Source organism: Pelobates fuscus, chromosome 6 (assembly GCF_036172605.1).
Source record: "Pelobates fuscus isolate aPelFus1 chromosome 6, aPelFus1.pri, whole genome shotgun sequence".
Taxonomy (NCBI): Eukaryota; Metazoa; Chordata; class Amphibia; order Anura; family Pelobatidae; genus Pelobates; species Pelobates fuscus.
The window spans coordinates 172708728-172719349 of NC_086322.1; positions in this window are offsets into that span (position 1 = coordinate 172708728).

Consider the following 10622-nt stretch of genomic DNA (forward strand, 5'->3'; position numbering starts at 1 on the left):
CCTCCCCCCCAATTATTCTTATTTTCAGAAGAAAATAAGAAACTCTAGTGCTAGTGGTGTGGGGCCTGGGACCCACAAGCATGAAAGGGTTACATAGTTACATAGGCTGAAAAGAGATATTATTATTATTATTATTATTATTATTATTATCGCCATTTATATAGCGCCAACAGATTCCATAGCGCTTTACAATATTATGAGAGGGGGGATGTAATTATAGATAGGACAATTACAAGAAAACTTACAGGAACGATAGGTTGAAGAGGACCCTGCTCAAACGAGCTTACAGTCTACAGGAGGTGGGGTATAAGACACGCTAGGACAGGAGAGAGTAAAGCACTGCCCTATAGGAGAGAGCAAGAGACAGGTATGTCAGGTAGAGGTTACTCTGGGAGGCCATAAGCTTTCCTGAAGAGATGGGTTTTAAGGCCCTTCTTACATTATTGAAGACTAGGGGAGAGTGTGATGGTGGTAGACAGGCTATTCCATAGGAAAGGAGCCGCCCGCGAGAGGTCCTGCAACGCGAGTTAGCCGTACAGGTGCCAGCAGCGGTCAGGAGGTGGTCATGGGCAGAGTGGAGGGAACGAGGAGGGGCATACCTATGGATCAGTGAAGAGATATAAGAGGGGCTAGAATTGTTCAGTGCTTTAAATGTATGGGTTAGCATTTTGAATTGACTCCTATAGGATACAGTGAGCCAATGTAGGGACTGGCAGAGGGGTGAGGTGTGAGAGGACCGACTAGAGAGGAAAATCAGTCTAGCTGCAGCATTCATTACAGACTGTAGCGGGGCAATACGGCTTTTGGGGAGACAAATCAGGAGAGGGTTACAGTAATCCATGCGGGAAATTACAAGAGCATGGACAAGCTCCTTGGTAGCATCTTGTGTAAGAAAGGGGCGGATGCGGGCTATGTTTTTAAGTTGGAACCTACAGGATTTGGCAACAAACTGGATGTGAGGCTCAAAGGTGAGGCCAGAATCAAGTATGACGCCAAGACAGCATGCTTGCAAGGATGAACTTATGTGGATATCACTGACTTGAAGGGAGGGCGAGAGAGGAGGATCAGTACTAGGAGGAGGAAAGACAAGGAGTTCAATTTTAGAGAGATTGAGTTTCAGAAAGCGTGAGGACACCCAGTCAGAGATGGAAGAAAGGCAAGCAGTGACACGTTGCAGGACGGCAGGGGAGAGGTCTGGGGAGGAGAGGTATATCTGAGTGTCATCGGCGTACAGGTGGTAGTGGAATCCAAAAGAGGCAATAAGTTTGCCAAGAGAGGCAGTATAAAGAGAAAATAGAAGGGGACCAAGGACAGAGCCTTGGGGAACTCCAACCGAGACAGGATGAAGGGAGGAGGTATCCATGGAAAAGGAGACACTGAATGAGCGTTGGGAGAGATAGGAGGAAAGCCAAGAGAGGACAGAGTCACATAGACCGAGCGATTGAAGAGTTTGAAGGAGGAGAGCATGAACAACGGTGTCAAAGGCAGCAGAGAGGTCAAGGAGAATTAATATGGAGTAGTGACCTTTGGATTTAGCTGCGATTAGGTCATTAGTAACTTTGATAAGAGCAGTCTCAGTAGAGTGGAGAGGGCGGAAGCCAGACTGAAGAGGGTCAAGGAGAGAATTGCAATTGAGGAAGTGAGACACATGGGTAAAGACAAGTCTTTCCAAAAGCTTTGATGAGAAAGGGAGCAGGGATATGGGATGATAGTTAGAGGGGGAAGATGGGTCAAGAGATGTTTTTTTCAGGATAGGTACTACAGTGGCATGTTTAAGGTCAGCAGTAACAGTGCCAGAAGAGAGAGAGCGGTTAAAGATGTGTGTTAGGGTAGGCATGTGTATATCAAGTTCAGCCTTCCTCACATTTGTTTTTTGCTATTAATCCAAAAGAAGGCAAAAATACCCAGTTTGAAGCACTTCCAATTTTGCAACAAACTTGGAAAAAAAATTCCCTTTTGACCCCAGAATGGCATTCAGATTTATCCTTGGATCAAGAAGCATTTACTCTACATTGAAAATTATATCCTTGAATATTCTGTTTTTGCAAGTATGCATCTAGTTGCTGTTTAAACTTCTGTACGGACTCTGATAAACTACTTCTTCTTGAGGCAGAGAATTCCATATCCTTAGTGTTATTATGGGAAAAAAAACTATCCTTTGCCTTAGACTAAATCTTCTTTCTAACAGTCTAAACGCATGACCCCGTGTCCCATGTAAAGTCCTGTTTGTCAATAGATTTTCACATCCTGGTTTGTATTGGCCACGAACATGTTTGTATAATGTTATCATATTCCCTCTGATGCAACGTTTTTCTAAAACTAAAGAGGTTTCAATCTGATAACCTAAAATGTTCCATTCCTTTAATTAATTTGTAGCCTGCCTCTGCACTCTTACTAGTGCCATATCCTTCTTTAGAACAGGTGCTCAAAAGGGATGTGCCCCCCTTTCCAGCCCTCCAGGTTTGCAGACTACATTTTTTCATGCATATACATCATGGATGGTCTATATTCATAGGTTGCATGGATACATTCACACACTCAACTAATCAATTCCCACACCGCACTCACACTTTCTTATAATAAATTGATCTATGCCATTTAACACACTCACTGAACGCCAAGCTGAACAGAATTGTAAAACGCATATCAATCCGATATATCTTTAAAACAGACTGCAATGGAGTGAGGTCCTATTTTTTACATGTATATCCTGAAAATCATTTAAAGTGCTTACATCCCAGTGAGGTTCAAAGGAGGATATTTAAGGGATGTGGCTTCATAGGATAGTTATTAATGATGATAATTTTGATTGAGAAAATGGTTTATTAAAACTGACAATACATTCAACTTGATTTACCAAGAAGTCTTTAGAAAGCCTCCTGAAACACAACTTCATATATAATGCTTCCTTAATAGGCAATTTAGTATTCTAAGTGCATTTTAGTGGTTCGGTCCCTTCCTACTTAGAAAATGTAAAGGGATGTGTAATGCAGATATTGTAGATGGCTTGGGATTTATTATACAACCCTTACAAGCATGTTTATTTATGACAATGGAAGAGTAACTCTTTTGAGAGTTGTGTTCAATTTCTTTAGACAAAATCAACAATCTTTTTATGGAACAAAAACAATACATTGCATTTACTTCTTCTCAATTTACAGAATCAGCATTTAGAAAATTCCATAAAAATAAACAATTAATATAAACTTACTAGCTACATGCATTTTGGTAATCCACATACAAACATTTTTTCAGAGTATATCAACCTTTGATAGCTTGTTTAAAAGAAGTCTATTTCACGTGCCTGAACTACTTGAAATGATAAATGCATTTTTAAATCTATTTTTCAGCACTGTTCTTACTGATTGTGATGAGTTCTCTTCGTTACCAAGATGGGCCCATTTCTAGCACTGCACATTTTTTGATTATGACTAGCTCTTTTGACTATCTGAGCCTCAATGGTAGTGCAGTTTAGGTTTAACTCATCTCATGTTGCTTGGTTCTGTATTGCAAATACATTTATGTATGATTAGATTTGTTTGTTAAGATAGTGACAGTTCCTATCCCGAGTTACAAGAAATCTATCTTACGCCATTTGCTTAATGCGGCTAAGGCCCTGATTCCTGTTTTTTGGGAAAAAAAACGGAGATCCCCACTAAGGAAGCCTGGCTGCGAAGGGTGGAGGAGATACAGGCAGCTGAGGCAAAGCATTTCAAGACAACCTTAAAACATAGAAGGTATAATAACCCGTCCACTTTGTCCCATAGGAAAACACTGTGCATATTTATTTGGGAATAAATACATCCCCAAATATTTGAAGAGCATCTAATAGGTATATCAAACAAGCAAGCTCAGCTCTCTTAGTAGTACAATACTTAAGCATTACCAGTGATTATATTAGTTACCGATGAGGTTTTACACAGTTCTTCCATCAAGACAAGACAATATTTATAACATTGTTCTTACTAACAGTATCTTTTATCATCATAACCACTGAATAACTTTGATTAACCAGGACTTGATTCAGGGACAAAACTGATGTGTCACGTAAGTAAAATGCCAATATTTAGTCTACTATTTAAGTTGAATTTTTGATTTGCTTAACGTAGTATATTCTACCCATATATACATAAATGATCCATGTCACGAACACACCCTACTTCAAGAGTGTGCGTGACGTGGTTGTAGTGGTGAAAGGGTTAAAGTTCACTATTTTTCTGCACTAGAACAGAAATAATGACAAAATCCCCCTTAACACCACCCACACTCAAAAATAATAATATAACTATTACTATTTTAACGCAGCCTCCACCAAGACAATTTATAAACTAGGTGCCTTGGTCCCCCAGGTAAATCAATAATAAAAACCCACCAAATATAACTTAGCACAATATCTATGTAATTGCTAAATACTAATTAGTCTGTTCAGGTAACGTGATTCTTAACCAGACGAAGGCAGAACTTAATAAATTAATGTTTATTATGAGCAAAAAATTGTCACAGTGCATACAAAAATATATGATAAACAAATTATTTACACCAACAGATAAAACCAAAAAGGATGAAATAACAGAAGTCCTAATTATTCACTTAGGTTTTCAAAGTAAAACTTCTGCCAGGGGGTCTCTGGCAAGGAAGGATGATGGTGACTCACTCAAAATTAGATCTTGGCTCCAAGCAGGTACACCCACACCCCTCCAAATCATTGGATATATACCCTGTGGATTATCAAGTCTTGCCCAGGGGTGGAGTTAAGGCGTACCTATAGAAATAATAAGTGACAACCTCCTTTGTCCCAGACCAACGACATTCCAAATGGAAACATTTTGCTCCATCTTCTCTTATGTACCTGCCACAGAAATAATAATTGCATCTATGAATTTATTATTTTCCCATCCCATAGACATGTTGCACGCCCCACCCGGGATCCAATAGGATGGACATCACAATTCCTGCCACTCGGTTTAAGTTGTGCAACTCATGTTTAGGCTTAATTAAAAGGTTTGGCTTGTCCCATTCCAAATATAATAAAAATGAGGCTTAATTATTAAGCTGTGGGTAAGTATTAATGTTTCTCTTGGATATGATACTGGAACACCATGGTCTTCATGAAACTAATACCATTACCATATCAAAGGAATGAACTATCAATTGAGAGTTTCAGGCCATATGGTCAAAGTCAGTTAGTTTACATTGAAACTAGACATAAAGGCGGCTCAAGTGTAAAATGTCTCACCTTGCAGGGCCTTTGGTAGATCAAAAGGGCAATCTTTTTCACACCTTGCAGAAGCCCCTTTTGATCAAAAGAGCAATTTCTCTCGCCCTTTTTCAAATTATTGATGCGCTACACAAGTTATATTAAACAGCAATATTCCATAGTGTAATAATAATAAATGATGCACCCTTGCCGTGACAATCCACATAAAACATCACTGACAGTCCATCATTTACTGACCTTTAGAAACATAATCTTCTGCACTTTAGAATACCAATAAGTACTTGTAATGTTCCTTGTGATACACTTAGATTGTAACAGTAATTGCTGATAGCCCTTAATGGCAATATAAGTATTGTTTCTACTCACTGACAGAATTAAGAGAAAGAAGTTAAAGCCACCATAAATGGAGAAGGAAAATAGTGATTTAACAACTGCTTTATTCTAGCACTGAAACTTGAATAAATGTGGGAGATGCAGATGTATGTGTTAGGCATAAACAGCGTTTACACTTAATATGTTGTGGAGTCCTAACCTCCATTGCAGATTAAAAAATTGCTAGTTTTGCTATCCACAAATGTGGGCTTCTGTAACTCCTGAAAGTAAAAGAAACAGATGACAAATCCCCACTGCTTGAACGTGGCTTCTCTAAGGCGTAAATGTTTCATGTTGTTTCTTATTGAGAGAAATTAGTATATTCTCCTGACCTACAGCTTACAGAATGTGACTCTATCCTTATTCTTAAACTAGTGGTTGAACTCAATTACATGTTCACCCTAATTAATGAATTACATTTTGCATATTTCAGCTAGTGGGTCCTTTTTTTTTGTTCCTCTTGCACCATATATAGGGCCACAAGTGGAGACATCAAAGGCTTCTTCAAAACAAATTACTGTCTGACATCAAAAGAAAAAAATAGCAAAGGTTTAAGCATGGCATACTAATTTCCCCAGAAGTTGATGTAAGCTTTTATGACCTACTGTCAAAAAATATTTCTCCCATATTATTAAGTTGTATTTTTACAATCACACTGGCCAATAAAGCATATCTTATGTCATTTTTAGTGTGCATGCCACATGTTCATTTTTAGTGTGCATGCCACATGTTCATCTTAGCCTTTTCACAAATTCATTGGCCATAACACCATACCTCAATCTTAAGGCCATCTTTGTTAATTGTTTACATGATCAGTAGTGCACCAGGAACGATTATCTACAATTCTGTCCTGAACCTCACCAGATCACTACTGGAATGAGTATCTTAGGTTGAGTGGTTTAAGTGTTTTTGCATGATTTTATGAATCTAGAGGTTTTAGGGTACAATTTGTGTGTAAGCTGCCAGCACTGTGAATGTCACAATTCCTGACAGTGATGCAGTATTGTGCAATACTTGGAAGAGACAATAGTTTTAGCAGTAAATGAAATGACTTCACTTTATCACTGTCGGCATCGACTGTGACACGTGAATCCATACAAAATGAGGTTAACTTGTAAACGATAATGGGGTAATTGATAGGTTTGCACAATAAAATAGAATATCTTTATATAGATTGTTAGTGGCTTTGCAACGATTTAGTAGACTTATCCATGAGTCCTACAATGTGCAATATGGTAGGAGGTCACTTAGCAGCCATGAGGATTCAAGAAGAAGTGAACTGCTTAGGTATCCCAGTAGAGGCAACATAGAGACATGGGAAATGTCAGGCTTATCAGAATGAAATATGGCAAAATTGTCTGAAATAATACAGTTTCTGAATGGATGATTGTAGAACACTGAAATCATACACTTGGGATGTTCCAATGTGCATGAATATCCAGAGAAAGTTAGCAGTTAGGACAAGGTGAATCCTGGAGGCTTGAAGGGATGGCTGGAATGGCAACCCGGTGCATGAGCTAATGGAAACAATCCAAGAGAGTAGTCGGGAACATAGTTCGAGGATAACAGTCTATGATGACAATAATAGTCAGACTGGTTACTTTGGGCCCATACAAACTCGGGCTCCAGGGCAACTGGTCAACACATGGCAATGCAATGAAGGGCAACTAAATAATCAAACAATGAGGCTAGCAAAGGGCAATGGTTAAATAGCCAATAATTAATTAGAGTAACCTGAGTCAAGTGGGCATTGAATTATGACATCACTTGGCAAGAAACATAGCTCTGAGTTAACCCCTCCTTGGGCATTCCGACAGTGACCCTGCAACAGCACTGCATGTTTATATAGGGATCAAAATCTCACTTATTCCTTTGTAAGTCAGTATTTCTTGTCAACATTGTAACAGAGTGTTCCTCCTCCTCTCAGTGTTAGAGATCTATAATTCAACAGTCAGGTTTGCCCAATGTATATTTTTTTCTTAGAATTTGCCAAGTCAGTTTTAGCTGTTCATATCAATGAAAGAATGGTAGGCAGCTTGGTTTTTGTTAGTTGAGACCTGATGTCAGCAATACATTTTAGATGGGATCCACTCTGCTTTTTGGAACAGTATAGAATTTTGGTGTACTCTGTGTTGCTCAGTTGCAGCCTTGCTCAAATCTTATTTCTAATGGTCAACTTTCATGGTTGCAGTAAGAGTTTTCATAAATTCACACCTCCCGCTCACTGTTCTGTGTGCATCTGAATGATACAAGGTATTACACAATGCCATAACACTGCAGGAATGCACCATCTATCGCTCAGGCACACGATGGACAACACCATTACATTGAGAGAAGTGTACCACTGAAATGTGCATACCTCATACAACAACTATCATACTATCAAAGACCAAGATCCCCTAAGACAGGCTTCCCTAAACTCCGGCCCTCCAAATGTTGCTGAACTACAGCTCCCATGATTCTATGAATGAAATAGATAGGCTGAGAATCATGGGAGTTGTAGTTCAGCAACATCTGGAGGGCCGGAGTTTGGGGAAGCCTGTCCTAAGACATGCTGCAGGAACAAGATGTATAGTTGAATATAGAAGCCATGCATTTAATGTGAACCTGCACCATACTTGGTTTACAGAAACTGCTCCACTGGATGAGCGAAGGGACCCTTCATTCAATAACAGATTACTGTTGCACAGTGAAGCTTAAAGGGACACCAAAGCCACCAAAACAGCTTTAGTTTAATGAAGCAGTTTTGGTGTATAAATCATGCCTCTAAGGTTTCACTGCTCAATTTTCTGCCATTTAGGAGTTAAATTACTTCTGTGTCTGTTTTTGCAGTCCTAGCCACACCTTCCCTGGTTGTGACTGACACAGCCTGCATGAAAACAAAATGGTTTAATTTTCAATCAGCTATAACTTACCTTAAAAATGTTTGTGAATTGAACTTTAATCACACACAAGAGACTCCTGCAGGCAATTACAGGGAATTAACAGACCAGGGATAAGAGATAAGAAATTCTAAATAAAACCGAGTTAATATAGATGACTCTTTACAGGAAGTGTTTAGGAAGGCTGTGTAAGTCACATGCAGGGAGGTGTGACTAAGGCTGCATAAACAAAGTGATTTAATGATAAATGGCAGATAATTCAGCAGCGAAACTGCCTGATCTATACAGCAAACCCACTTCATTAAGCAAAAATTGTTTTAGTGACTATAGGGTCCCTTTAAAGCTAACTCTGCTACTTAAATAACTATAGAAAGATATCTAGGAATAATTTACGAAATCATGAGCACACTTGTGCAAAATGTTATGCCTGATACTCAGGGGCTCAGTATACTTTGGAACATTATTCCTGTTTGGCTATCTCGACGTGTCAACTCACCACATATAACTTTTTAGAGGAAAAGTTCCAAAAATCTATTCATTATTAGCTGGTTTCAAGCAAGCATCTGTAACCCATAAATCTCACCATTCTTGGATGATTGCTCATTCACAGCATTTTCACAAAGTAGAATATTATTAATGCTGCAGGTAAAATTGACAAATTAAACATATAAATAATTAAAATATAACTCTCTTATTGATAACAAATGTCATAAATTACTATGTATAATAATGACTAAAAAAAATAAAAGAAAGAAACGATATAGAATAGACCTAAACAAATGGCAAGGAAGAGTTAATCATTTCAGGGTTTCGAGTACACATGTTGCTGGAGTAGTTGGCATGTTAAAAAGAAAGTCATTCAGTGTAACCAAAACATATATTAATCAAGTCAAGATATACACTTTGACAGTCTATTAATGCGCGTCCATTGAATTAACATTGTTTTACGCAGAAAAAGTAAATAATTTCCAACTTTGGAGCCCTTTTGCCAAGTATATGATAAACTGCCATGTCAAGACTAGTTATAATAGTTATGCTTCATTAGTAATCACTAGTTTTCCTGGTTATTATGAAGAAATGCTCGTTATTGAAGCATTCAAATCTAAATTCCTTTGTGGTCTCTAAGCAGTCAATCTTTGCAACACTGGCCATTTAAAAAAAAAAATCTACATATGTTATAGCTCAAACGATATTGACCTTTTGTTTAATCATTTAAAAAAACAATTAGAATACTGTGGTTATGTTATTAGAGAAAATCAGACTTAAAACGACATAACCAGTACAGCGTATTGTAATAACCAGGCATTACACCTATAACCTGCTTGCACCACAATAACTGCAATAAGATGTAGCGGTTATGGTCTCTGGAGTGTCCCTTCAGGTTTTCTGAGTTAATGTGAAAAACAAAAAGAGTCTACATTCTAACACAGAATGCACTAATTCTGACATCTAAAAGCTATATTATCTTCCCTATACAAACAAACAACATTATTCCTAATTATATCTTATTCCAATACCTTCCCCAATCTCTACATTTCATGTCATCTATAATTTTCCTCTATTTCCCATATATAGAGTTGGTGGTATTGATTCAGTATTTTGTTACAGAAGGTGTGTATAAACGCTGTCTGTCACTGCTTCCTGCATGTGGTATTGTCTGTGCGAACAGGGCCTGTTTATAGTCTCACATCCCCGCTTCCCACTAACAATTCCTGCTCATTTAGAGAATCCAGCACTCAGGAAGCAGTGAATGGCAGCTGGGATACAAGCTTCAGTAGAAAAGATAAATAAATTGTGGGGGGCTTCCTGACTCTGGGCCACGCCAAACTGCCAGATTGCCAACAGACTGTTGACATCATGATATATGGAAATATTAAATTAAAAATAAAAAGTAAATCGACTGGTTGCCCAGATTAACTGCTACCTGAAAGACAAATTACTACCTATGGGGTATTTTCACTAATTTCCTCTATGATGGCCTGAGCAGCAGTCTTGTGGACACCATATGAGAGTTATGGTGACCCTATGAAAGGATTATGGTAAGAAATTACTAACAGCCCATAATAAACTATTTCAGGAATACGTAATCTGTGAACGTCAGAAAGTAATGATTACAGATTATATGTATCCCATTCAAACTATACAGATTT